We start from the raw sequence: 25458 nt of genomic DNA on the forward strand, positions 1-25458 counted from the left end.
CTTTTGCATATAGAGAGCTGCCTCCTCCTCGTCCCTCCCCATCCTCCTCCTCCTCCACCTCCTCCTTATGTGACCGCTGCAGAGTATTCCACTCTGGGGTCCACCATGCTCTAATTCCCTACTCCTCTCACACACACCCTTGGTTGTCGCCGTATTTTTGCTGTTACACACAGCTTGGCGAATGTGCATGCATGTACATCCTTCCTCACGTGTTCCACGTGTGTCTGTAAATTCCCAGCATTGGGATTGTCAGGTCACCAGGGTCCGCGCATCTGTGACTGTGATAAGAACGCCTAAATCATCTTTCATCGGAGTTGTATCATTTTGCATTCCCATCAGCGACGTAGGAGAGTGTCTGTTTCTCAGCACGACAGCCTTACCAAGAGGCTGTGTTGTCAGACTTTTGGAGTTTTGCCTATCTGATTGGGAAGAAATGGTATCCTTGTTATAGTCTTACTTCGCATGTCTCTTCACAGGAATGAGGTGGACAATCTTTTCATAGGTTGAAGGGCTGCTTGTATTTCTTTCCCTATTATTATTGACGTAATTTATCATATTTTCTGGCTTTTCCATTTCAAGTCATTGTTGGAAGAGTGTCCCCATGCCGCGGGTTAATAAAGGGAGTCATTCTGATTATCTTAGGGTTTCAATTTCTTTCTTTTTTTTTTTTAAGATTTTATTTATTTGAGAGAGAAAGCGCAGGAGTAGGGGGAGGGGCAGAAGGAGAGGTAGGGACACAGGCAGAGGGAGAAGCAGACTTCTTACTGAGCAGGGAGCCTGACACGGGACTTGATCCCAGGATCCTGGGATCATGATCTGAGCTAAAGTCAGATGCTTAACCCACTGAACCACCCAGGCGCCCCTTAGGGTTTTTTTGTTTGTTTGTTTGTTTTTAAGATTGTATTTATTTACTTGAGAGAGAGAGAGCACAAGTAGGCAGAGCGGCAGGCAGAGGGAGAGGGAGAAGCAGACTCCCCACTGAGCAGGGAGCCCGATGTGGGGCTTGATCCCAGGACCCTGAGATCGTGACCCAAGCCGAAGGCAGACACTTAACCGACTGAGCCAGCCAGGCACCCCCGCCCCCTTAGGGTTTTAATTTCTACTTCTAAATCGTGGATCCCTTTAGAGGTTGTCCTGATGAAGCACAGATCCAGCTCAATCGGTCTCCCGGTTGTACCAACACCATTTACTAAAACTCCCATCTCTACCTCCCCGAAACCACCTTCATCCTACACTAACTTCCAGTGTGTGGGGGGTTGTATTTCTAGGCTTGCTTTCTGTCCCCTTGACCTATCTACTCATGAATGTGGTAAGTAATTTGAAAACGCGTTTTTCTTTTTTTTTTTTTAAAGATTTTATTTATTTATTCATGAGAGACAGAGAGAGAGAGAGAGGCAGAGGGAGAAGCAGGCTCCCAAGGAGCAGGGAGCCCGATGCGGGACTCGATCCCAGGACACTGGGATCATGACCTGAGCCGAAGGCAGACGCCCAATCATCTGAGCCACCCAGGAGCCCGAAAACGCGTTTTTCTATTAAAACTAAGGCTATATACTGTGGAGCAGAATGCAAAATTTGCATATATTTTCAAGATAAAACTTGAAAGTTTCAAAGTGATTCTGAGCTTGCCCCCAAGCCTCTTCCCTCCGCAACAGACCCACTTCCTGCTGCCCACAACTGACCACGCTCAGGGTGTCAGCCACTCTCTGCCATTAGGAGAACTGCAGTCTAAGTGCTGCTAATAGCTATAAGTTGAGTTGTCGCCTCTTCCAGGAAGTCTTCCTGACCATCTCCTCACCCCCCAGGGCAGAGTTAGCAGCTTGCTCAGCATGTACCTGGGCACCCTCCTCTTGCAGCACCTATTAGCGCTATAATCACCTGTTTACTCGTCTCAGGCTCGAGTCCTCCTGGTCATGAATCAGTCAACATGTTCCTTACTCATTTATAGGGCAATAATCTGGCTGCAGCCCGGGAGCCACGTGCTAAGCGTCTGATTCTTGCAAAGTGTCAATCAGTCCATGGGCATTTTCTAGTTCCTTCCAGGGGCTCGGTGCTGGATTTCTCTGCTCCTCCCACTGGCCCCACCCCTCAGCCTTGCTGCCATCTCCCACGGGCTCCATGCAGACCCCCAGCCGGGCCTCCTCACCCTTGGGAGAGGGCTCTGCAGAGTGGCTGAGGGCCCAGACCTCCACTTGTCCTGGACCCTTTTGTCCAGGAGAGCTGAAGGGCCACCATCATTCCTTCCTGGACACCTCGCTACGGCTCACCGGGCCCGGCTGGCACGTCCCCGCCCCCACCTTCAGGCCCCCAGCATTTTCATGTACAAGTGCTGAGCCACAAGGATGCAGGTGTGGGGGTCTCATCTTGTTGGAGAAGAAGCCCCTTCCTTCATCTTCCAGAGGAGGAAGCTGAGGTGGGGTGGAGAGGGATAGGGGACAAGAACTGGGGCCTCCTGCTTTTCAGGCTGGAGGCAACCTATGGAGAGGTTTTGGCAGGGGACCCCCTGCGGGGCCTCCTCAGGTAACCCTGCTTCGCCAGCCAGTGTCCTGGGTCCTGGCAGAGTGTGATCGAGGGTTCAGAGCAGGGTCAGGGCTGGTCCCACAGCAGGACCGGAGACTAGCTGGAGCCTGTTCTGAGCAGGGACCATGAGGATGGGGCCAGAAGAAGGGGGCAAGGATGGGGCACAGAATCCCAGTGCAGAGGACAGAGTCCTGCTCTTCCAGACCCATCCTCCACTGCCTCCCCGTGTGGCTCAACACCCTCATCTGAAAGATGGGACAGTGACCAAGGCCTGGGCTTCTTCCTGCCTCAAAGGCTGGTGTATTGAGTAGACAGTGGGCAGGAGGGTGCTCTGGGAGCCAGGAAGCTGGCTCTGGTATGTGGCAGGGCTGCATCGCTGGATGACCGCTGTCTGCAGGTCCCTGCGGGGTCCCCAAGAGTCCCCAGAAGAATGGCTCAGTGAGGCGGCGGGGGGGGGGGGAGCGTGGGTGATTCTATTTCCCTCTCCAGTTAGAGCTATAAGCAGACGGACTGAGCTTCGGAGGGGGTGAGTTCCCCGTCACCGGTAGGGTGAAAGCTAGAGCTAGAGAGTTCCCCTGCCGGGAGGCTCTAGAAAGATGCAAGCCTTTGATGCCATTCTGTCCTTTCCAGCCTGGAAAGTCTCTGGCGGTGGCTTTGAAGACTTATTTCCTTTCTAACACAGCATTGTGTGTCAACTATACTTCAATAAAAAAATAATAAATTTTACAAAATGATAAAATAAATCATGAAAAAGAGAAGAAATCAACACATACATACACACACATGAAAGAACAAACTTGAGCTCTTAAAAAAAAAATAGAAAAGAAGAGAAAAAGAGTTCTTTCCTTTACCCCAGGCTTCAGCGGCACCCCACCTCCAGGCACACAGGGCCCCCTCCATTCCTGCCGGTGCAGAGCTGGGGGGAGGCAGCAGAACCTTGTATTCACCTGCCCCCTGACACCTGACTGAGGGTCCTCCTGGCTCAACGTGACCGGTGATGGCAAGGACTCCACTTAGTTACCCGGGGCAGGGTAACCAACTCTTTCTCTGCGGGGCCCCCATCCTCTCTCCCAGGTGGAACCCCTCGCCCGTGTCTGTCCTGCTGGGAGGTAGTCTCTGGAGTCCAGACAGACAATGGGCCGTGATGAAGGTACCATGTAATTTAACTCTGATCATGTGGCTCAGAGAAGGAGGACCAGGGAGTGGGTCCTTAACTGACCCCTTTCTTCCCCCTGCACCTGGCCCCACCCACCTTGTCTTCTGGGGAGCTTTAACCCAAGAACATTCTCGCTCCCCACACTCGGCTCTCTCCTCCTTGTGCTTCCCAGACCCCTCTCTTTCAATCCGGCAGCTCAGCCCTCCCCAGAGGGTAGCGAGCTGTCGTCCCATCCCTCCTGGTCTTCGGGCATTGGCATGGGGGAGTCGGTGGGGGCTTCCAGTCCCAATTCTGTCCCCTCTCTCACAACAGCTATGGATGTCACCCAAAAGGGAAACGCACCTTGCATCTCAAGGAGCATCTCAATTTCTCAGAGTGTAGCCCTGCAGGAGGGAAGGCTCTTTCTACAATGTGACTTTGACTCTGACCCTTGCAGCAGAGTTCACGCCTCCATCTAGGCGGGAATGCAAGCGTCTGCCTTGCCGCTCAGCCCCACCGCTCTGTAGGTTGTGCTACTCACTCACGGAGGTCCTTAGCCAGAATGGGGAAGGGAACCCCTTGCCCCAGGGCCCGCGTCTGGGACAGAGTCAGTGAATAAAACACAGCCATCAGCAGCCCGGCCTCTGGAGCCCTCCTGGAGCTGGGTTTGCCAGTGGTTCTGGGACTTTCACAAGCTTTGTGACCTTCGGCAAGTTACTCAGCCTCTCAGTCCCAGCGCATCTGCTACCTCCCCCACCCCAACCCCATGCTGTTGGAACATGAGACGAGGTAGTGGGTCGGCCACACAGCAACTGCTAAGTAAGCTGGGCTCTGTCACCAGTCTCCGGCCCTCGCCCCGCTCCCCTACACTCCCAGGTCCCTTTCCAGCCCCAGGACACAGCCCCTTCCCCCCACGCCCCCCACCCCCGCCCTATTAGAGCCAGATCATAAAACCTCCAGGGGAGGGAGGCCGGTGACATCTTTAGTGGCGACATTTGGGTGAAAAATTCATGACCATCAGTTACTCAAGGAAGAGGGGAAAAAGGAGCCATTTCCACGGCTCAGGAACGTGGCTCTCCCCGGCTGTGAGTCCACAAATCTATTTTATGTGACGAGATCTATAGTCTAATAGAAGGAGCTTATCACAGACTTAAGAAAAAGTGCACAATAATGGGCCACTCTTTCCCCACCTCCCAGCCCGCGAGGCGCCCTCCCCGAACATGAGGGCAGGGGCTCTCCAGGAGCCATGGAGAGTTCAGCAGCCAGCGGAGCCCCATGGGGGGATGGCTGGGTGGCCGGGGGCGGGGGGAACCGGTGACCCCCTCGCCCCACCTTTGTGCTGCCCCTTGGAGGCCGCTCCCCTGTCCTCATCACCATGGTGGAAATCTGCCACCCTGTTGTGTCAAAGTCTCTGCCGGGCCTGGTAGTCCCACAGTGCCGAAAAACCAGGCTGTCCGTCTGTCTGTCTGTCGCCACAAAGGAGGAATGGAGGCTTCCCCTTCTCCTGCTGCTTCTCATCCTGGAGAGGAGCAGCCAAGTTGAGGGAGGAGTCAGAGGTAGGCAGGTGGGGTCTCAAATCCTTTCCCAGATCCAGGTGCCTCGAGCCCAGGTCCGGGTGGGCCTGGGGTAGCTTTGAGAGGAAGGGGCTTGGTGTTTGCGGGGTGGCAGCTCGTCCTTAGGGAGCCTCGGTGTGGGGCTCGGGAGGCTGACATTCCATCTACAGGAAGGCCTGGGGCTGCCTGAGCAGGTCAGGGAGTTCCTGCACTGGGCAGGGCTCGCTTCGCTGGGGCCTGACCTGGGGGCATGCATCTGCTGCTGGGTGCAACCCAGGGACAGATCCCAGCCCTGGAGGCTCAGGGCAACTCCTCCTCCAGGACCCACAGTATCGCCCCCACCCCACTGGCCCCATCCACCAACCTCTAAGACCCGCCTCCCCCCATGGGTGAGCCAGACTGGGGACCCCGGTGGAGACGTGTGTGCCGCACGAACGAATGAGTGAGCAATTGAATGGATGGCTGTGGGCAGCCAGACCCCGGCTTGGTCCAAGCCTTGCCCTCTGTGGGGCATGTGGAGAACTGGAGGGCAGGCCTGCCCGGGGTCTGTTTGCAGGAGGAACCCGGAGCTTCCCCGGGGAATAAAGTCACCTGGGCCTTCGGACGTACACCTTTGGGTGGAGGACGGCGGCTCAGTGCTAGGGGGTAGGGGTGGGGAGTCATTTTTATTTTACATTTGGTTGTTTGGTTAGTTGTTATCGACCTCATCTGGAAAGGAATTTCACGAGGTATACAGTGATGAAGACAATAGGATGAAAAACAGAAGGAAAATGAACCCAAGGGGGACGTGACGGGGTGGGGGTGGGGGGAAGGAAGCAGTTTGCAGGTCTGGTTGGAATTTCGGGGCCACAACCTCTGACCTTCATTCCCTCATCTCTAAAATGGGGATAACAGGGGCGCCTGGGTGGCTCAGTCGTTGGGCGTCTGCCTTCGGCTCAGGTCATGATCCCGGGGTCCTGTGATTGAGCCCCGCATCAGGCTCTGTGCTCGGCGGGAAGCCTGCTTCTCCCTCTCCCCCTCCCCCTGCTTGTGTTCCCTCTCTTGCTGTGTCTCTCTGTCAAATAAATAAATAAATAAATAAAATTTTTAAAAAAATAAAATAAAATAAAATAAAATGGGGGTAACACAGAACCTTGGGTTGTCGCAAGGATCAAATAAGAAACCTGGAAAGCGGGCAACATAGTGATCGATAAGGAGCACTCAAAACATGACCAATGATCAGTCAATAAATAATAATGTTGCTCTGATTATCGCATGGCCTGAGAGCCACTTGCTGGGCCTGACGGTCGGACTCCTAAGGTCCTAGTAGGCCAAGCAAATAGGGAAACTGGATCAGCCATCATATCCACGGGGCCCTAGGGACCCCAGGCAGCTGCAGGAAGACAGACATTCTTTGCAGGGACTGAGGCCTGGGAGCAAGGCCTTCTGTGCATCCCCATAGGCGGGCACTAGGACAGGTGGAGGGCAGCGTTCTGCACACTTTCCCAACCCAGGGGCACATTGGCAGTCCCCTGCCCGGGGCAGCCTAGGAGAGCGCATGCTGAGAGGGCCCAGGCCCCTGGATCTGATCCACAGTCCCTCAGGCCGGCACCATTTGAAATCCGGGGCAGTGAGGGAAATCAAGGCAGTGACCTTGTTTGTGGACAAGTGGGCTGGGGCTGTTGCTTGGCTGTGCCCAGAAGCCCAGCCCAGGAATGTCCAAGTCTCAGTTCGAGAGCCTCGGGGAAGGGAGGTACAGACTCAGAATTGCTTCCCGAGGGCTCTGGGGCACCAGAACACAAAGAGTGAGCCTTTCTTTGTCCTTCCTCAAGGCACACCTGGCCCGGTGCGGCCATTGGCTTTCCCACAGCCACCCTGTCTTGAGCCCCGCACAGTGCAACCTTCACTGAAAAGGTTAGCTCCCCATGAAAGCTGACTGCCACCCTCCCCAGGGCCTCTGCCCACACTTCTGCAGGCCCCTCTCTAGCCTTCCCTGGCCTGGCCCTTGATTGGCCCTCTCGCTCCAAGACACACCAAACTCCAGCTCCCATGCTCCTCCCACGGTTTCTCCAACTCTCACCTGCCCCTGGGCCTTTGCACATGCTGTTCTCATTGGCAAAATGCATTTCACCTGCATCCTCTCCTTTTGGCTAACTCTCCAGGTATCAGCTCAGAGGTTACTTCCTCTAGGAAGCCTTCCCTGATCCCCAGATTGAGTCAGGCTCCTTCCATGTGCCCCATAGCTCCCCTCCTGCTCTCCTAAGTACACATAGGGCTCCAGGCTAGAACTCCCAGTAGCCTTTCCAGTACCCATGTCACATTCCTTGAGGGCAGCAGCTTTGTCTCTGGGCCACACTGTGTCCCTGGTGCCCAGGACAGGGCCTGGCACGTAGGTATTGTTGAATGACTGAGTGATGTATTCTCAGTTGTGTGGTCACGGGGTGTGGCTCCTTGGCCTGGTCTGTGCCAGGTGCAGGCAGGGACAGTGGTGTCTTCTGCAGGCCTCAGCATTGCAGGCACTGATTCGGTAGAGGCTATAACCAGAAACATCATCCCCACGGTGACCGGGAGCCGTAGAGCAAAGAGGGCTCCCGTCAGGTGGGAAACGAGAAGATTCTTCTGTCCTGGGGCTCCAGGAAGCCGGAGTATCCACGGAGGGAATAGGGCAAAGCAGATGAGGTTGGAGCCCAGGAAGCAGTGTTTTGGGATTGTTACTGTAACCTCCGGTTTTTGTTTCTTGTACTTTCTTTACACTCCCCAGGTTGGAGTGACCTCTAAACCCAGGTTCCCAGATGCAGGGAGAAGCAGGTTTCAGTGGAAACCAAAGCCAGCAGAGCTGGGAGATCCAGAGGGCCCAGGAGGAGGGCCAGCCGGCCGGATGCGCATCAGCCAGAACCGCCCTGCGCGCGTCCTCTTTGCGTCCTGGGGTTCTGCATTTGGCGGCACTGGTGAAGCCGGTTTGGCCACCAGAGCCTGATGCAAAGCCACTGATCTGGTTCTGGGCAGGCAGTTACTGGCTGGCCCCCTGAGGCCGCCCTGCCAGACACTTGCTTGGGGTGCGCAGGACCAGTCAGCATTCGCCAAGCGCAGGGTGACTGAGCCGCCACGAGGCTCCGGCGGGAAGTCAGCCACGGCGCTGCGCCCACCCCGGGGCCACCTGTGGCCCCATCCCAGGGCCTCTGCAGTCAGACCCCACAAAGGGGGTGGCGGGGCTGGTGGGACACGGAGAGTGTCGAGTGTGTGGACTCAGCAGGCTTCGGCTCTAATCCTCATTTAGTAAATATTGCTAAACAAAGGAGGGAAGCCCGCTGGCTGGCTGGCTGGCTATTCTTAAAAGGGAGTTTTATTGATGTCCAGCAAGGGCACCAGTCCGGACTTCTGGGTAGGGCTAAGGACGGGGTCGGCCTCTAGCGATAGAGGGCAGGCCCTGATCAGGGGGTCGGTTCTGGTGTGTCTGGATGCACGCGGTAAACGTGTTTGAAGGGGATCACCTTCCTCAAGTAGGTTAAGCATCTCCATTGCGATCCCGAGTAGAGTTTAGCAAGGCCTTTTTTTATGTTTTCTAGAGTGTTCGAAGGCCTGCTTTAGCCGATCCCATGTCCAAATTAGGCCAGCTCCATTCTGGTGCTGCCTGAATTCGTGAGGGGCCCTGCCTTCCGACCTGACGGATGGATCGGTTCTGCCATCGCCGGGGACGCTGTGAACGGACTCTCTGTGGCTTGAGTTCGCTGCTGCGTCTCCCTACGTGGAACCTCAGAAACCAGCCCCTCCCGTTATTGATGGTCCCCATGGGGCCCAGAGGTGACTGTTAAAATATTGTCTCCTGCAGGGATGCTCTGGGACCAGATATGCTTGAGGCACCTGTCAGGGAGGACGGGCAGGGGGTCGGGGGAGTCAGCATGGATTTCAGTGCTCGTGTAAGGGAAAGAAGAAATCTAGCACAGATTGAAAGAGCAGAGGTCGTGGCCTTCCTTTGCATGGCCCGGTGGGCCCAGGGGCACCAGGGGGGGCCACGAGCACCGAAATGAGCACCCCTAGGTGATCAGGGGCATTAGTCCTGGGGACTGGAGGCCGAGCTTTCTTGGCTACACAAGCCAGGTGATGACAGATGCCATGTGGTGGGTGACAAAGCTCAGGGCCCAGCCCGGGACATCTCTGGCTGTGAGTCACTCCCTCCCAGCTGCATTCTACATCACGGTGCCCGGCCCCCTGAGTGAGCATGCGTGTGATTTAAATTCATGGTCCTCTCAGTCCTCCCTTTCTCCTTACATATGTTTTCTCTCACTATGTGTGTCCACAGATCTTGGTTTGGGTCTCGTCGCTGCTCTGGTTTGCTGTGTGACCGTGTGGGTCGCCTGGCCCCTCTGCGGCCTGGTCTTATCATCTCCCCTGTCTTAGCTCAGCCAGCTGGAACAGACACCACAGACCAGCGGCTTAAACAACAGGCAATCTTTTCCTCATGGTTCTGGAGGCAGATTTGGTTCTTTGTGAGAGGCGCTTTGGGCTTGTAGGCGGCCACCTCCTGGCTGTGTCTTCACGTAGCTCGGTCTCTCTTCCTCTTCTTCTAAGGACACTGATCCCATTGCAGGGTTGTGTGTGTGTGTGGGGAACTCCCCCACCCTCATGCCCTCAGCTGTACCTAATCACTTCTCAGGCCCCACCATCCCCGCACTGGGGATGCTAGAGGGACATGTTCAGGCCCTGACATCCCCTAACTGCCCATCTAAAGGCTTCTCTGTAAACTGGGTTTGGCATGAGGTGCGGGATCCCCCATGGAACAGCACCCTGCTGCTGGTGTGGTCCCTGACAGCTGGCTGAGTGCACACGTGTCTGAGCCACGGACAAGTGAGGTGCTAAGCTAAGGGCACCCTGCCATGGAGGGTCCACCCTGAAGCCTCCACTTAAGGAGGAGTCATGGAAGGCTTCCTGCAGGAGGTGGTGCAGGTGGGCCCTCAGGGACGAGGCCTGGAAAGACATATTTCCTGGCAGGATGATCAGCCCCTGCAAAAGCTGGCCTCAGAGGGACAGAGGTGGAGCCCAGAGTTAGGAAGTCTGGGAGTGGCCTATCACCCACTCCTCGGGGGTTAGTCTCAGGCAGGGAAAGAGGGGCTCATCACAGACAGCGAGGGTCCGGGGCCCCCCAGGAGCATGGCAACCCTAGCCGTCATCGACCCCCTGTGTAACCTCAGGCTCTCTGAGCCCCGGCTGCCTTGTGGTCTGTAAACCACGCAGAATTGTTGGGAGAATATAGGAAAGAAGCCCCTTGCACGGTGCCTGGCACAGAGTGGGGTCTATATGTGTTGTTCACGCCCTATCTCTTCCTCACAGGAATCGAATTAACAAGGGGTGGGGATTGGGCGATTTTGCCAAGGAAGGGAACATGGTCTTCCTGTTCTGGGGGTGCAGGGGTGGGGGGGTCCAGCAGCCGCTCATTAGAGGCTCTGAGCTGTAGCCCCTGCCGTGGTGAGGATGCTGAGGGACACAAACACTCAGCGACTGAGGGGCCAGAGGCAGCGGTGAGGAGATCCCAGGGAGATATGAAGAGGAAACTGAGGCACCGTTGCTTGCCGAGCACAGGGTCTGTGCCAGGAGTTACCCTGACCTCATCTACTCTGTTCTCGGGGACCAATCCCATTTTATAGATAAAGAAACAGAGGCTCAGAGAGAGGAAGCCCCAACCCAGACTCTCAGGCTCTTCTCCCTAGCCAAGCTTCCTATTTATCCACCTCTGCGCTGTGCCCCAGGAGCAGGGTCCTCTTGTGGGGTCTGCGCCACGGGAGGGCCAAAGGAGCCACCCAGGGGGGAAGAGGGGGCGGGGTAGGGGTGGTGGAGGGGGCCCAGGGCCTGTGCCCTGAGCCCCAGCCCGAGCCTGGGGCTGGAAGGGAGCATGGGCCAGGGTCTGGGGACATGGGGCCCCGGGTGTGAGCAGCCGCGTGGGACAGGTCGGCTGGGCACCTGGGCTCTCCGGCCCTTACCCTCCCCTGGCGACGGCCCGTGCATCCGATCCTCGTTAGCGCGGCGCCACCTAGCGGCTCTCTGGGGAAGCGGCGGCGCGACCTTATCCCGGCCCGCGGGCTGGGTCCCAAGTTCCTCGAGTTCCTCCGCGCCCCCAGGGGAGAGAAAGGAGGAGTGCCCCCCCACCTCGCCCAGAGGAGCAGGCGGTGACACCTGACACTTAAGGGGCGGAAGGGGTGGAGGCAGAGCTGGAGGGAAGCAGGCTTTGACCTTGACGCTGGTCCCTGCTGTTGGCCCCTGGCTCAGCCCCAGGAGGAAGCAGGAGGAGGGAGAAGTCCGGAAGGGCAGGCAGGAAGAAACACCAGAGGCGTCGGTGGTCCAGGGGCCTAGGATTGAGCGGGAACCCAGTACTCCTGGAACCTCAGTGGGAGGCAAGGCCGTGCACACCTGCTTCATGATGTTGGGGGCATTAGCGTGGTGGTGGTGACTGTGCATCTGTGTATCTGTGTGAGTGTGTATGTCAATGAGCCTGCCCTCCATGCCCTGCACCCCCTCCTGGGGCAGCCGGAGCCCTCCTATGTCCCCAGCAAGCTGCTCCCAGGTGGGGCCCCTTCTGTCCCCACCCCAGCCCCAGCCCACAGTCCCACAGTCAGCACGGCTTGGGCTGTGGCCGCTGAGGGAAATTATTCCTTAAAGCTGGACACGGGGGCACCTGGGTGGCTCAGTCGTTAAGCTTCTGCCTTTGGCTCAGGTCATGATCCCAGGGTCCTGGGATGGAGTCCCACATCGGGCTCCCTGCTCTGCAGGAAGCCTGCTTCTCCCTCTCCCACTCCCCCTGCTTGTGTTCCTGCTCTCGCTATGTCTCTGTCAAAAAAATAAATAAAATTTAAAAAAAAAAAAAAAAAGCTGGACACGGAGGCCCCCCAGCTTCACAGCCTCAGTCTCTTCAGGTGGAAAATCAGGACATTCAGCAGCCATGTGCTGTGTGTTTTAAAAAGCCCGGTGCATGAGGACGAGGGGGTTTCTTCTGCTGTGTCCGGGGCCTGGAAAAGTCCAGAACCTGATGCTCCAGACCCCAAAGGAGGAGGACTGGAGACCCATGCTCCGTGAGCACCCCACTCTGGGAGTCTAACTGCTGGAGAGGAAGGGACATGTCAGCCCGTGAAACAGTAATGGCGGAGGAAATTGGAGGATGGTGACCACAAATGTGACCAGCACAGCATTGTTTGTCCTTTCATATGTGATGCCCTTCCCAGGAGTGATCAGGCCACAGATGTCCACGACAGAGGGGGAGGGGGCTCCCACTGGCTGAGGACCATTAGCTCAGCCCCCCGTGTGGGTATCTCCTTACAGAGGCAGGGACTGAACCTCGGCGAGGTTATAAAAGCTCCTTGCCCAAGGTCCCCCTGCTTCTAAGTGACAGAGGGAGGATTCGAGCTGGCTTGACCGGCGCCAGGGCTGTGTAGATGCCTAATAGCAGGAGGGCCAACCAATATGGAGGGCATGGTGGGGCATGGTGGGGCCTGGGTGTGTCTCAGAGTGGCACCTGGCCACTGCTCCCAACTGGGGTGTCACGCGTGGACAACGGTTCTGTGCTTGGGCCTTCGGCTCTCGGTTTTGGCAGGAGTCTGGGAGTGGGGTCTTGCCCCTCTGAGCACTGTTCTCCCACCCACCATGATGTGTCAGCCCACAGGAAGACTTCCTTAGAGCTTATCCAGGGACAGGCATCTCTGTCCTTCGCTCTGATAACAACTCCCAGTTTCCTCCAGGGAGGCAAGAGGCCCTCCTGGAAACCAGCAAACGTTTTCTTTCCACCTGTCCCGCTTCCCAGCAATTCCCTCTCTAACTACCTCCTCCTTCTGCACCCCAAGTGCTGGGACTGGCTCCTAGGGTCCTCGATGTCTTCCCCTAAGAGATTGGCTAGCTCCTCCCCCAGGACCCCAGGGAGACCCACAGTGTGGGCCTAACAGAGGCCACACAGAGGCCTGAACCAGGGGAGGGGACGAGGTGGGGGGAGGACTTTGCTTCTACTTTCTTATCTGGGAGGAGGGTGTTGACTCCAGAAAACTCTGACCACCAGTACCTTTGTGGTGGGGGCTTGGCCTGTGGGACTGCGGCTCCTGTCCTGGGCCTCTTGCTTTTCCTGGCTGCTCCCCATGCTCTGGCTAGCCTCTCAGACCTCCATGCTCTTTCTCAGCTTCCTCTCCTGTAAGATGGGTTTAGCGAGAGGACCAAGTGCTGGGTGCTGGGGGTTCCTTCTACCCTCTCTGCTCTGGCTCTCCATCTCCTTGGATCCTTTTCTTGCTGCTCCCAGTCCTTTGCCAGGCGATCTCCCTGTTGGGGCCTCTCATTAACCAGATTTGAAAAACTGAGACTGGTAGAATTAGTATCAAGAGACAGGTAGGGAAACTGAGGCTTAGGGAAGAAATTGATCTACCTGAGGTCACACAGAAGTTGGCAGGTGAGTTGGGCCAGAACCCAGAACGCTGGGCCATGTTCCCTTGCTGGGGATAACTAGGAAAGGGGTCCTAGGAAATATCTCTCATCCTTGTCCCAATCAACCCCTCCAAATGGTTTTAGTTTTCTCAAGTGTGAGCATATATATTTTTAAAAACAACATAGAAGTTTACTTCTCGCACACAAACAGTCCAGGGCTTAACTGGCAGCTTTACAGTGTCGTAGGAACAGTGTCCTTTCATCCCGCTGGACTGCCATGCTCAAAGGTGACTTCCATCTTTGAGTCCAAAAAGACTGCCGCAGCTCCTGCCATCATTTCTACACCCCAGCCAGTGGCAAGGAGGAAAGAAGAAGGGGGAAAGCTTAAGCCTTTCTTTTTTCTTCTTTTTTTCAGTTTAAAAAATTGTGTTAAAATACACATAACATAAAATTTACCATCTTGGGGCGCCTGGGTGGCTCAGTTGTTAAGCGTCTGCCTTTGGCTCTGGTCATGATCCTGGGGTCCTGGGATCGAGCCCCGCATCGGGCTCCCTGCTCCGCGGAAGCCTGCTTCTCCCTCTCCCACTCCCCCTGCTTGTGTTCCCTCTCTCACTGTCTCTCTCTCTGTCAAATAAATAAAATCTTAAAAAAAAAATTTACCATCTTAACATTTGAAGTGTACAGTTCAGTGCTTTTAGGTACATTCATATTATTATGCAACCAGATGATGAAGGTATTTTCTAGAAAAAATTGGGGCTCAGAGAGGGTGTCTTGCTCAAAGTCACACAGCATATAAGTGGGTCTTTTGACTGTAAGGCCTGCCTTGGGGGCTTCTGCCGGAGCTGGGTGTCACTTCTCATTAGCTAGGTGGCCATGTGAGGAGTATCGGACGTCGTGTGGGGTCCCAAGGTGCCCTTCACCCCCAAGGAGATGAAGAGGCCCATCTGGGGCCTCCACCCATGGGATGCTGGGCCGGGAACTTCCAGCCAGAGCTCACAGGGCTCACATGAGCACCCCACATTCCCCTCTCTCCGCTCCCCAGAAGCTTTAAGATGCTGGGAAAAAGAGGAACGTCTTAGTAACGAGGGACTCTAACTGGATTTTCCCCAGGATTGGTGTGCAGAGCTTACTACTGAATGATTTACCGAGCGGCCCAGGCCAGAGTGGGGCTGGCGATGTCCCAAGTGTGCGTGTGCGTGTGAGCGCGCACGCTCTTCCGTGCCTGGTGTGAGCGCAGATGCACGTGTCTCTGTGCGCACGCGGGTGTGCGCCCCGCACGTTCAGAAGCACCACGAGCGGCTCGGGACCCAGCGGGCTCTGGGCGGGCGGGGCCCCCGCCTCCCCGAGGGGGGACCCGGGGGCCCGCAGTAGTGAGCGGGGCGGGTGGCTGCCAGCTGGGCCCAGCGAGGAGCCGTGTCTGGGGTGGTGTGTTGTAACTGGCAGCCTGGCATATGAGTCACCGGCCAAATTAACTCAAGTTTCCTTTGGGGAAAAATGTAATCAGTTATTGCCCTCTGTTCCATTTTAGCAAATTAACTCGTCCAGTTTTTTATTTCTATTTTTTTAATGTGGGGAGGGGTGAGGGGGGTGAGGACAGAGGGTGGCGGAGGCCGGGGCCAGAGCTGAGCAGCTGCCTCGACAAGGCCCCGGGAGCTGCTGAGCACAGACTTCAAGGGAAGTGGGGTCCCGGCTGAAGCAGGGGGGGCGGGGGCCGCTGCTCCTGCAGGCTGACACGGCCTCGGGTCCTGCTGGGACCCGGGGAGGGGGGGTGGAAACGCATATTTGAGGAAGAACTTCGCTACCCCTGAGCATGTTTCCCGGACACTTTTCTCTGTGCCCACCAGCTGGAAGAGCATAACAGCCCCACTGGGAGCAAGGGGGGGAGGATTCCTGGGGCCTGAGTAGGCCTCCTGGGGCAGATTGTCCCAGTGCCAGAAGACACCAGTCTGGAAGCTTCTGCCAGGCCTTCCTGTGTGTGAGTGACCACACTGCAGTCACGGGCACAGTGGGGCCCGGCCTGTGGCCCCAGGGCTTTCATGTTCATACTCACATCTACCTCTGAGGTATTGCAGACCCCCTGACACAGAGGAGGGGTCTTGACCCTCTGAGAGGTGACACGGTAACACCAGACCTTGCTCCTTCCCCCTCAAATGTTGGGGGATACAAAAGGTATTTGATCTTCAAGAGCCTGAGCGTGCCCTGGTTCAGCCCCCGGGACCTGTGGGGTGACCACTGTCTCTGGTTGTAGCCCTGGGTGCACGTCCTGGCTCTCCTGGGAGGTCCACCCCTCTGTCGACATCAGGCCCCGTCATGGCCCAGGCCTTACCAGCTTAGGTTCTGCTGTCCCTGAGAAATCCAGACTGTTCCCAGCCCATGTACGCTCCCCCACCCTCCTCCCACCTCCCATTGCTCAGTACCATGATAGGCAGTCCCAGGTGCCAGATTCGTGTCCACTGTGGGCATGGAAAAACGTCCCAGCGTGCATGGGATGTTGGGTGGGGTGGGCGTAAAAGCCGTACCCACATTGTAAGCTCACTGGGAAGACCCACTGAAATGCTGCATACAAACTACGCAAGGACCACTCACCCTTGGAATTTTTTTCCAAGGGTGAAGTCTGCGCCCAGCCGGGTCCCTGGCCTGGGGTCTGGTCCGTGGGGAGGTGGCCTCAGGCAAGACCTGTGGCTGGCATCGGGCCTGAGGAGCTGTGGGATCCCGAGGTACCAGTCCCTTGGTGACAGGGAGGCATGGCTCAGCATGAGCATGACGGTGCCCTGGGAGGCAGGGCCTACTTTCTGGCCATGAGGAAGGGGCTCTTGTGCAGGCAGGTGGTCTTGGCCAGGAGGAAGAAAGCAGCACGGCCGTGCCATTGGGAGCAGAGAAAACGGAGGACTCACAGGGGACATGCCAGGGCGCTTCTAGGTTCTGGGCGAGGTTTAGAGGAGGGAGATCTTACATCAGCAGGGTTGAGAGTCAGGGAGATTGACTTACTACAGGGAACTGGCACGGGGAGGCCCGGGAAACGCTGGACATAAGAATTCCAAGGGTGAGGGGCACCTGGGTGGCTCAGTCGTTAAGCGTCTGCCTTCTGCTCAGGTCGTGATCCCAGGGTCCTGGGATCAAGCCCCACATCGGGCTCCCTGCTCAGCAGGAAGCCTGCTTCTCCCTCTCCCACTCCCCCTGCTTGTGTTCCCTCTCTCGCTGTCTCTCTCTCTCAAATAAATAAATAAATAAAATCTTAAAAAAAAAAAAATTCCAAGGGTGAGTGTTCCTTGCGTAGTTTGTATGCAGCATTTCAGTGGGTCTTCCCAGTGAACTTACAATGTGGGGGTACGGCTTTTATGCCCATTGTAAAGCTGAACAAACTGAGGCTTAACGGGGCAGCAAGGCCACCCTGAGACCCTGTGCAGGCCCCCTGTGGCTTTGTGGCTTCCTGGGTGAGTTCACCTCCCTAATGCACCTGTGAGCCCGGGGGCTGGGCACGACCCTCAGAACTTTGGGAGCTTTTGTCCCCTGAGCCAGGCAGCTGCACAGTGGCCCGTAGAGACCTGGATCTTCTCTGCCGGGGTGCTGGAGGCCAACAGCTGGGGTGTGGTGAGGGGTAGCCGCTGTGGGCGTTCACCGCCCCAGGAGATGGCCTCACTGTCCCTAGGGTGCTCACGGCACTGCAGTTTGGGCGGCTTGGGCTCCCGGCGGGGGCGGGGGGGGGGGTGCTGGGCTCCCTTTGTGCCTGGCAGGTGCCCGACTTCCTGAGTGGGTGGACTCGGGGAGGGAAGGAGCGCGGATCCCTTCCGCACACTCTGGCTGCAGGCTCCGTTCAAGCAGTGTTGGGTGTGTCTGCAAAGTCCCCCTGCTGCCGTCACCAGGGTGCGACAGTGGGGCAGGAACTGAGGTGCCCACCGTGGGGCCAGCCTGGCCTCTAGGTGAGTGTTTGTCACCAAGCCATTCGTGGGTGGCATCCGACGGTCAGAGCAATGCAGAACGACCTTGGGAGCAGCTTGTCCGGGGGGCTCCGTGGGGTGTCTCGGATGTGTGTGGGGGGGACACTTGTCGGTGGTCACAGTGCTGGGAGGGAGGACTGGCACCTGGCGGGCAGGGATGCCCGGGGCTCTCTAACGTCCCAGGGGCCCCACGGCTCCGCTCTGTGAAAGATGTTTCCCGCATCCCACGCACACCGCCGGTGTCCCGCCAGACATTCCTATGGGTGAAAAACTTGCTTAAAATGGTCCGAGCCTAGAACTGGACTCTGTTTTACATAACACACAGCATTTCTTCTTCTTCTTCTTTTTTTTTTTTTTTTGCACAGTCTTAACAAAAAAGGAATCTCCAAGGCGTGCAGCTACAGCGAACATTGAGGAGAGATCGTCTTTTGTGCAGTCTCGGGAACTTACTGAGAGTGTCCACTGTTCCAGACACGTCTTCCCCAGACGCGAGGCTACTCATGGTACTTGAGTGTCTGGTGTCACCTCACGGTACCAGCCTGCGTTTGGAAATGTCACATTTGTGGTGAGTAGACGAGCAGGTGCCCCAATTCCCAATTCCAATCCTTCACTTTGACCTCTAGGTACACATGCCAAAGCATTTAATACAAAATGTGGTTTGATTATATATCACGTTCCTTTTATTTCTCCTTGATATCACAAGTGAAGGCATTATTATATTGATTTTTAAAGTTATAGCTGCGACTAGGTCATATTGTCAGTTCACGTCGTTTCTGGAGAGACAGGGAGGTGCTGCCAAGCATCTGTTATAGGACAGAAATGCTGGGTCCTCCATTTCATGGATGGGGAAACTGAGTCCAGGAAGGCCCCATGACCTGCTGGCTGTCTCCCGATTCCAGGCCCGGGGGCTCTTTCTGCTTCCTCAACGGCCCGGCCCGTGGCTGCCCTCCTCCTCGGCCTGTTTTCTCATGACAAGCCCTGCTCCCTATTATAAAGGGGGAATGAAAGGTTTTTAAAAAACACGTCGACTTTTGTTTGTCATGTAATGGAAACTTCCTGAAAATCCAGCTAGGCCCCGGGCTGTGTGGACCCAGCAGTCTGGCGGTGTCCGGGGCCTCTCCTGGCTGTGCCCTCTGCTCACTCTGGCCACACTCCCTCTGGGCCGGGCTGGAGCCGGGGGTGGGACCAGATGACCTCCTGTGACCTCATCTGGCCAACACTATTTTCTCCCTTTCTAGATTGTTTTTCCAATCACCAAGTGAATCTGAGTGAGACTCTCTCTCTTCTTTCGATGACTACCTTTCAACTCAAGTTATGGTTTTATAAATAATATATATGGCAAGTCAGTGCTGGGGAAAGGACAGTCATTCGGCTCTGAAATATTTATGGCCTGGAGTGTCTGCTTACTTTTCTTTGGAGTCATTTTTTTTAGCACGGCGTGACAGAAAGCGTGACAGCCCAGGACATCTTCGGGGGCGGTGGCGCAGATGGCCCCTCCAGCCAGGCTGCGGGGCCCATCCATCCTGCGGCTGACTGGGGAGGTGGCACCTCTGCCCAGGGAGCCCTCCCAAGCCCAGACCTCCTAAATTATCTCAGGGAAGGCTCTGCTCCAGTGACAAGAATCAGCACCACTGCCCTCGAAACAGACGTTGCTTTCCAGTGTGCGGTTTGAATTATAACAGACCCTATGTCCGAGCTTTACTCAGATACGCTCTCGAATCCTTGGGCCTCTCCTCGGAGGTGTGCACTTGCACCCTCATTATCCAGGTGGGGAAACTGAGGCTTATCAAGGTTAAGGAATTTCTCAAGGTCAATGCCATCATCCAGTAGGAGCCTGGATTTTCACCCAGCCTGGCTGACTTCTTATCTCAATCTTTTCTCCTTGTACCAGGTTGCTGCCCAGCCTCATCACTTAGCTGCAGCTGGGGGCCAAGGAATGGACTGCAGATCACTTTCTGCGGCTGCGCGTGCCTGTCTGCAATGGCTTGAAATGCTAGGGGCCTTGGATCTGGGAATAGCAATCTGCGCTGAACAGCCGGGCTTGAATCCCAATCCTAAAGCAATGAATGCATTCCTGCATGTGCTGAAGTGGGGCAGATGGTGCTAGAAAGACCCATAGAGTCATCTTGTCCGACTTCCCATGTTACAGGTGGGAGATGAAGAGCCTGGCAGGGGTAGGAATTTGCCCAAGGCCACAGAGACAGCTGGAGCCCATTGGTCACAATGGTGGCTCTTGGAGTCCAGTCATCTGGTCAACCTCATCTCCCTCCCATTACCCCTCTTCTTCCAGAGGAAAACCAACACTTGGAGGGGGAAAAGCTTGATCAGCATCACGCAGTAGATGAATATAGAGCTGTGTACTTCCTGGGTTTGGCTGAAAATCCACGAGGGAGTTAAATAATTTTGAGACTGTGCGTGAGGAAAAAAGAATTCCAGGGCATTTCTAAACTAATTGGACCATGGAGTGGGCTGTAGTTAATACATGATAGATATTTAATCAATGATCGGACTGAGTGGTGAGGCCAGGAAGATCTCACACCATTTCTCCACCTGGAAGCACAATTTCCTATAGGAAAAAGACGCTTATATTCCTGATAGTTGGTGACTCTAGGCACCCCGAGGGCAGGGCTGGTGCTCTGTCATAACTGGGGCAGGCAACAGAGCACAGTTGTGAAATCAGTCGGGGATAACATTTCTGAAAAAGTCCAGTTCAGCCCTGAGCCAGAGGGAACTGTTGGGCTGTTCTGCCTTTGGCCTGGTTCTCCCTGTGGTAGATAGTCTTCAAAGACGGCCCCCTCCGTGAGCCCCCCTCCTGGTGTTCATGCCCTCCTACCGCCCTCTCCCCTGAATACGGGCTGGCCCTGTATGCACAAATAGAATGTATTGGATGTGACCAAGTGACTTCCAAGGCCACGTCAGAAGATCCTTCTCTGAGATGAGCCCTCCACACCAGCTAAGAAGCCACCACCAAGATCATGTGCAGATATGGGGAAAAGCCAGGGCCTGTGGAAGGAGACTCTCCTTGCCCTTCCCTCTGGACAGCCCTCCCTCACCTGGAGTCCTGCTTACACCTCCCCTCTGCCCTTGGTTTCTGGCCAACTCCCAAAACGTGTGGCCAAGAGGCCCCAGAGTGTCCCTGGGGGACCGACAATGGGAAGGAGCAGGGCTATGCAAACAGCTAACTGGTCGGTACAAGACGAGCACAAGAATAGAGCAATTCTAGACACTAGGATCGAAATTTGACATTGCCACGACAGCCAAGCCTTGATCCATGCACTTGTCTCTTCAAACGGGAAGTAGACCCTACGCAATATAACTGTCAGCTTGCGAGGTGTGTCATGTTTGACCTGAGCAGCCTTCTGGTCATGTGCTGAGGGGCCACGTATTGTCCATGATGACCATCTAGGTTGCAAAGCAGAGTGTGAGCCTGTAGTATGCCTTTGTTCATCCCCTTTGGGAGGAGACAACCCTGGGGGAAAGACATGCCATTGGTAAGCGCAGTGGGGGCTGGTTCTCGGGCCCCATGCTCACTCCCCTGACCCCTCAGCTGGCTGTATTTGTGCAGTGTGAAGTGTACAACTACCCGTGGTAAATAGGAGTGGAGGCTTGCCCCCGGCCTTGAAGACTTGGGCAGCCTGACCCCTTCTTCTTTGTAGCTAGACCCTTGGAGGCTTGGGGCTTGTCTCATAAGAGAAACTTGACTCCCTGTCTCTCAAGGAAAAGAACTGAAGGATCCAAGGACTTTGCATATCTTTTCGTAAGACAAGCTGGTGACATTAGACTCTGGGATCAATGACTTGATTTTCACTTAAATGCATAAGACCTCAAGTAGCAAATTCACTTGGGCCAGGGTTCTTTGAAACACCTGAGGAAGAGTCAGAAAGCTCATTGGACCCCAAGTACTAACACTTCCAGAGGCCAGGAGCCAGCTGGCTTTGCCTGGCTGGGAGGTAGGCCCCTACCTAGTTGCCCCTGGGGGTTGTTTAGGGGAAAATGCCAGGTCTGGGGTGAATAATTCCAGTACAGCTCCGGAGTCTGGCTTTGGAGGTGTGGTTGTGCCAGAATTAATTACATTCTGGCACACAATTCAGGACAACCCACTTCTCAAGGGGCTACCCTAAGAGCCAGCGTCTAAGTCTTGGGCTGAAGGGAGCACTTCCTGGAGGGACCCCCTGACTGTCAGGCATGGGGGCCCGCAGGGAGGACCTGCCCTGGCTCCTTTAAGGCTTTGGATCCCCCTTTTTTTTTTTTAAGATTTTATTTATTTATTTGAGAGAGAATGAGAGAGAGCACATGAGAGGGGGGAGGGTCAGAGGGAGAAGCAGACTCCCTGCCGAGCAGAGAGCCCGATGTGGGACTCGATCGAGGGACTCCAGGATCATGACCTGAGCCGAAGGCAGTCGCTTAACCAACTGAGCCACCCAGGCGCCCGGCTTTGGATCCCTTTGGTGAGGGTTACATTCTTACATTTGTTTTTTATTTAAATCAGCATAAAAACACATACTCACCGGGATCATTTGTGAAACATCTGTTTATGATAGTTATGTTTGGGGCCCTTATAAAAAGCCATCACTACTCAGTAAAGAGGGCAGAGGAATGCCCCTCCCCCCCAACCCCCCCCCCCAAAGTGTCTACTCTCCGATGCCTGGATCAGGTGAATAGGTTACCTAACGTGGCAAGGGAGAATTGAGGTTGCGGATGGAAATTAAGGTCACCGATCAGCTGATGTTAAGATAAGAATTATCCGGCATTATCCAGGTGGACCCAATGTCATCTCAGGACCCTTTAAGGCAGAAGAGGAGGTCGGAGTTAGTGCTTTGAAGATGCTACCAGCTGGCTTTGGAGATGGAGGGGGGCCACGGGCCACGGGAGGCGGAAGTCACAGAAGGAGGAAGAGGTAAGTGGATGAGATTCTCCCCTAGAGCCTCCAGAGTGGGGGACGCAGCCGTGCTGACTCCTTGAATTTAGTGGAGTGAGGCCCATGTCAGATCTCCGACTCCAGAACCGCAGGATAATCAATATGCGTTGTTTGTAGCCACTACATTTGTGGTAACTTGTTACAGCAGCCGGAGAAAACGGGTCCAACGGGGCGCAGAGAGACTTCGTAACTCGCCCAAGACGGCACAGTATTAAGGGCTATCCGAGATCAGCCTGACTCCAGAGCCTTTCTCATCTCTGCTCCACACTGTCTCCTGCTGGTGTCTGCAGTGACCTCAGTGTGGGGGCAAGAGAGGGGAGAGCACCCCCCTCCCCACACTGGGAACCCGAGGAAGGGGGTGGAGAGACGCAAAGCAGGGAGGGACGAGTGACCCTGTTGGCCACAGGCGGGCTCCCCTTCTGGCCATAGCTCTGAACAAAACTCTTCCTCGGCTCTTCCAGCAGCTCGCCCGTGGCCCCAAGCAAGGCAGGTTCACTTGCAGGGCCCGCATCAGAGCCCTGGGCGCCCCCACCAGCAGGGGGGGGCATGCCTCCCAGGGAGGCGGGAAGGGATGCGCTGTCTCTTGGACAGAAGATGCCCTTTGGTTGTGGGTAAGATGTAGGTTTGAATGCCCACGTTGAGTAATGTGCTTAGTTTCCTTGAATGTCACCTTCCTTATGAGGAAAAAGGGGGTGATCATGTCCACCTGACTTTGGGATCCTGGAGTGGGATCCTGCTGTTCCATCCACGTCAGTTTTCTTTCTCGTGAATTTGTGACTGTTGCCTGGTACTGCTTAACCTCATCCCAGCTGCCCTCCAGCCCCGAGCAGGATGCTCCTTTCTGACTCCCACCGAATCTTTCTTACAGATTTGGATACCTCCCAGGGCCAGCGGGGTCCAGGAGCCCAGGACAAGGGCTCTCTCCCCGCCCTAGGGCTCACGGCTGGGCCCTGCGCGTGGTAGTCAAACGTCACCTTCCTGGGGGGGAGAGGGGCCCTTCCCTGGTCATCCTGCCACAACTTTCACCCCCGCCCCACCCCAGATGCCTCATATCCCTTTCCCTGCTCAGCACCTACTGCCGTCTAGCCTGTTATATTTTTATTTTATTTCTGTATCTTGCATAGTTTGTGCCTCTTGCTGTAGAATTTTAGCTCCATGAGAAGAGGGACTTCGTGAATCTTCTTCACCGAGGTGTCCCCAGTACCAAACACAATGCCTGGTACAAGGCAGGTGCTCAAAGCACATTTGTTGAGTGAGTGAGTGATGGAGTGAATGACAGGAGTGAATGACAGCTGTCCTCTCCGAACGTGATTCTCCCCCTGAGGCATCACTGAGGGCTGGGGACTTTGGGGACTGATTTTCTCACAAAGCCAGCAGCAAGTGTGGGGGCCTGGGGGTCTTTTAGGAGGCTGGCCAAGGCAGCTGTGAACTGAGCACTCGAAATGGGCATGACACAGCCGACCTCAGAGGCGAGAAGGACACTGAAGGAGTCCTTGGCCTCCAAGTGACCTTCACCTGGGGGGTACCTGAGGTTATTTATAGCCCGAGTGGCCTGTATTCTCCATTCTGAAGGAGCAGAGGACCAGGAGTGTGAACTGGATAAGGAGCTTGGGTAATGGGCAGTGGTGTGGGGAGGGTCTGGGGCCCCTGGGGTGAATGGGGGGTGGGCAGAGTAAATGGAGCAGGACCTGGAATCCCAAAGGTTAGGGCAGCTCTAGAAGATCAGGTCCCCAGAAAGCAGGCTCTGGATGGAGACTTGTGTGCAGGATGGTTAATGGGGATGCTCCTGGGATCAGTACCTGGGAGGGAAGGACAGCAGCGGGGGTCAGAGGGAGAGCCGGCCTCACAGCCAGACCTCAGCCAACCTCAGGGCTGGGGCTGGGCCTTCACAGACCCACACTCACAACTCATGGGCGCGGGCTGCCCCTGGAAGGGGTCTGGCCTGGGCGGTGGGGGAGCTCTCTTCAGAGAGGGTAATGCAATCACCTTCCCAGCAACTGGGGGATAATCCCTCAGACTTTAGGGGGACTTTTGGGAAGAGAAGCAGGGGCTGGGGTGAGTGCAGGTAGGTGGGGGCAGAGGGGGCCTCTGGGCCTGCCAAGCTCTGTAGCCTGCCTGGTGTGTGGCCTTGAGAAATCCTTCTCCCACTCTGATCTCCAGCTTCCTCGCTTGCACAGGGGGGTGGCTCGGGCGGTGGGGCCCATCAGAGGAGATGTGGGTGTTAAAGAGCATGGCCACATGCAGACAAGGTCAGCAGGAGGCCCCAGAGCCTCCATGGGGCCAACTGTACATGCAGGAGCCAGACTTCGTCCGGAATGTGTTGCCGAGGGTTGCGCCTTCCAGGAGGTGGAGAGCCTGCCTCCTTCCTTGGAGATATCGAGGGGGTCCAGGGGTAGCCCTCAGGGTGGGAGACACTGGGCCCCATTACCCCACTGTGAAGCCCACACAGGGGGCTCTTGGTTGAGGGCAAGTGAGTGAATATATAGCCAGAGAGCTTCGTCAAGGCCCAGCCCGGGAAACCAAGCCCCAGGTCCCCTCAAAGCCTGCACAGCCAGCCCAGGATTGGTAAAAACAGCAATTATGAGCTGTGTTATTAAAGGCTGCAGGATTTTAATTAACAATGGAATTACCGGGCCAGGGAAGGGATAATGATGGATTGCTGGAAGGCAGTTGGGGCTGGCTGCTGTTACAGCCTCTGAGCCCCTGCTAGGCCCAGGGAACTGGTGGGGCCTCCCCCCACCCCCCCAGCTTTCTGGTCACTAATGAGAGGCATTTGCAGAGAGCTCAGGGCCAGGCTGGTCAGAGGGGGTGACGGTGTGCTATTGGGGGCACCGTTCACCCCAGGGTTCCAAGGCCTGAGTGTGGGTTAATGACGGGCTCAGATAGGGGTGTTTGCAGGCAGGGCCGGGATGGGGAGCCCAGCAGAACCCAGGGACCACCAGCTACAAGGTCTATGAAGAAGGAGGCTGTTCTCCCCACTTGGGTCTGTGACTAGCCCCCCAGCTTCTCCCAGGCCTCCTATACAGC

General features: G+C 55.9%; 1 long non-coding RNA gene across 1 annotated transcript in view; it reads left to right on the forward strand.

The window, feature by feature from the left end:
* LOC135364586 (uncharacterized) overlaps window positions 1-25458 on the forward strand; it is a 46524-nt gene that overhangs the window by 19668 nt on the left and 1398 nt on the right. The window contains exons 2-3 of the long non-coding RNA XR_010412006.1: window positions 17879-18078; window positions 19405-22410. This is a non-coding gene — a long non-coding RNA (uncharacterized LOC135364586). The remainder of the gene's footprint in view (window positions 1-17878; window positions 18079-19404; window positions 22411-25458) is intronic.

The sequence above is a fragment of the Mirounga angustirostris genome, unplaced genomic scaffold (genome assembly GCF_029215605.1).
Source record: "Mirounga angustirostris isolate CCGP_5_RB_7025 unplaced genomic scaffold, mMirAng1.0.hap1 SCAF_5, whole genome shotgun sequence".
NCBI classification, from domain to species: domain Eukaryota; kingdom Metazoa; phylum Chordata; class Mammalia; order Carnivora; family Phocidae; genus Mirounga; species Mirounga angustirostris.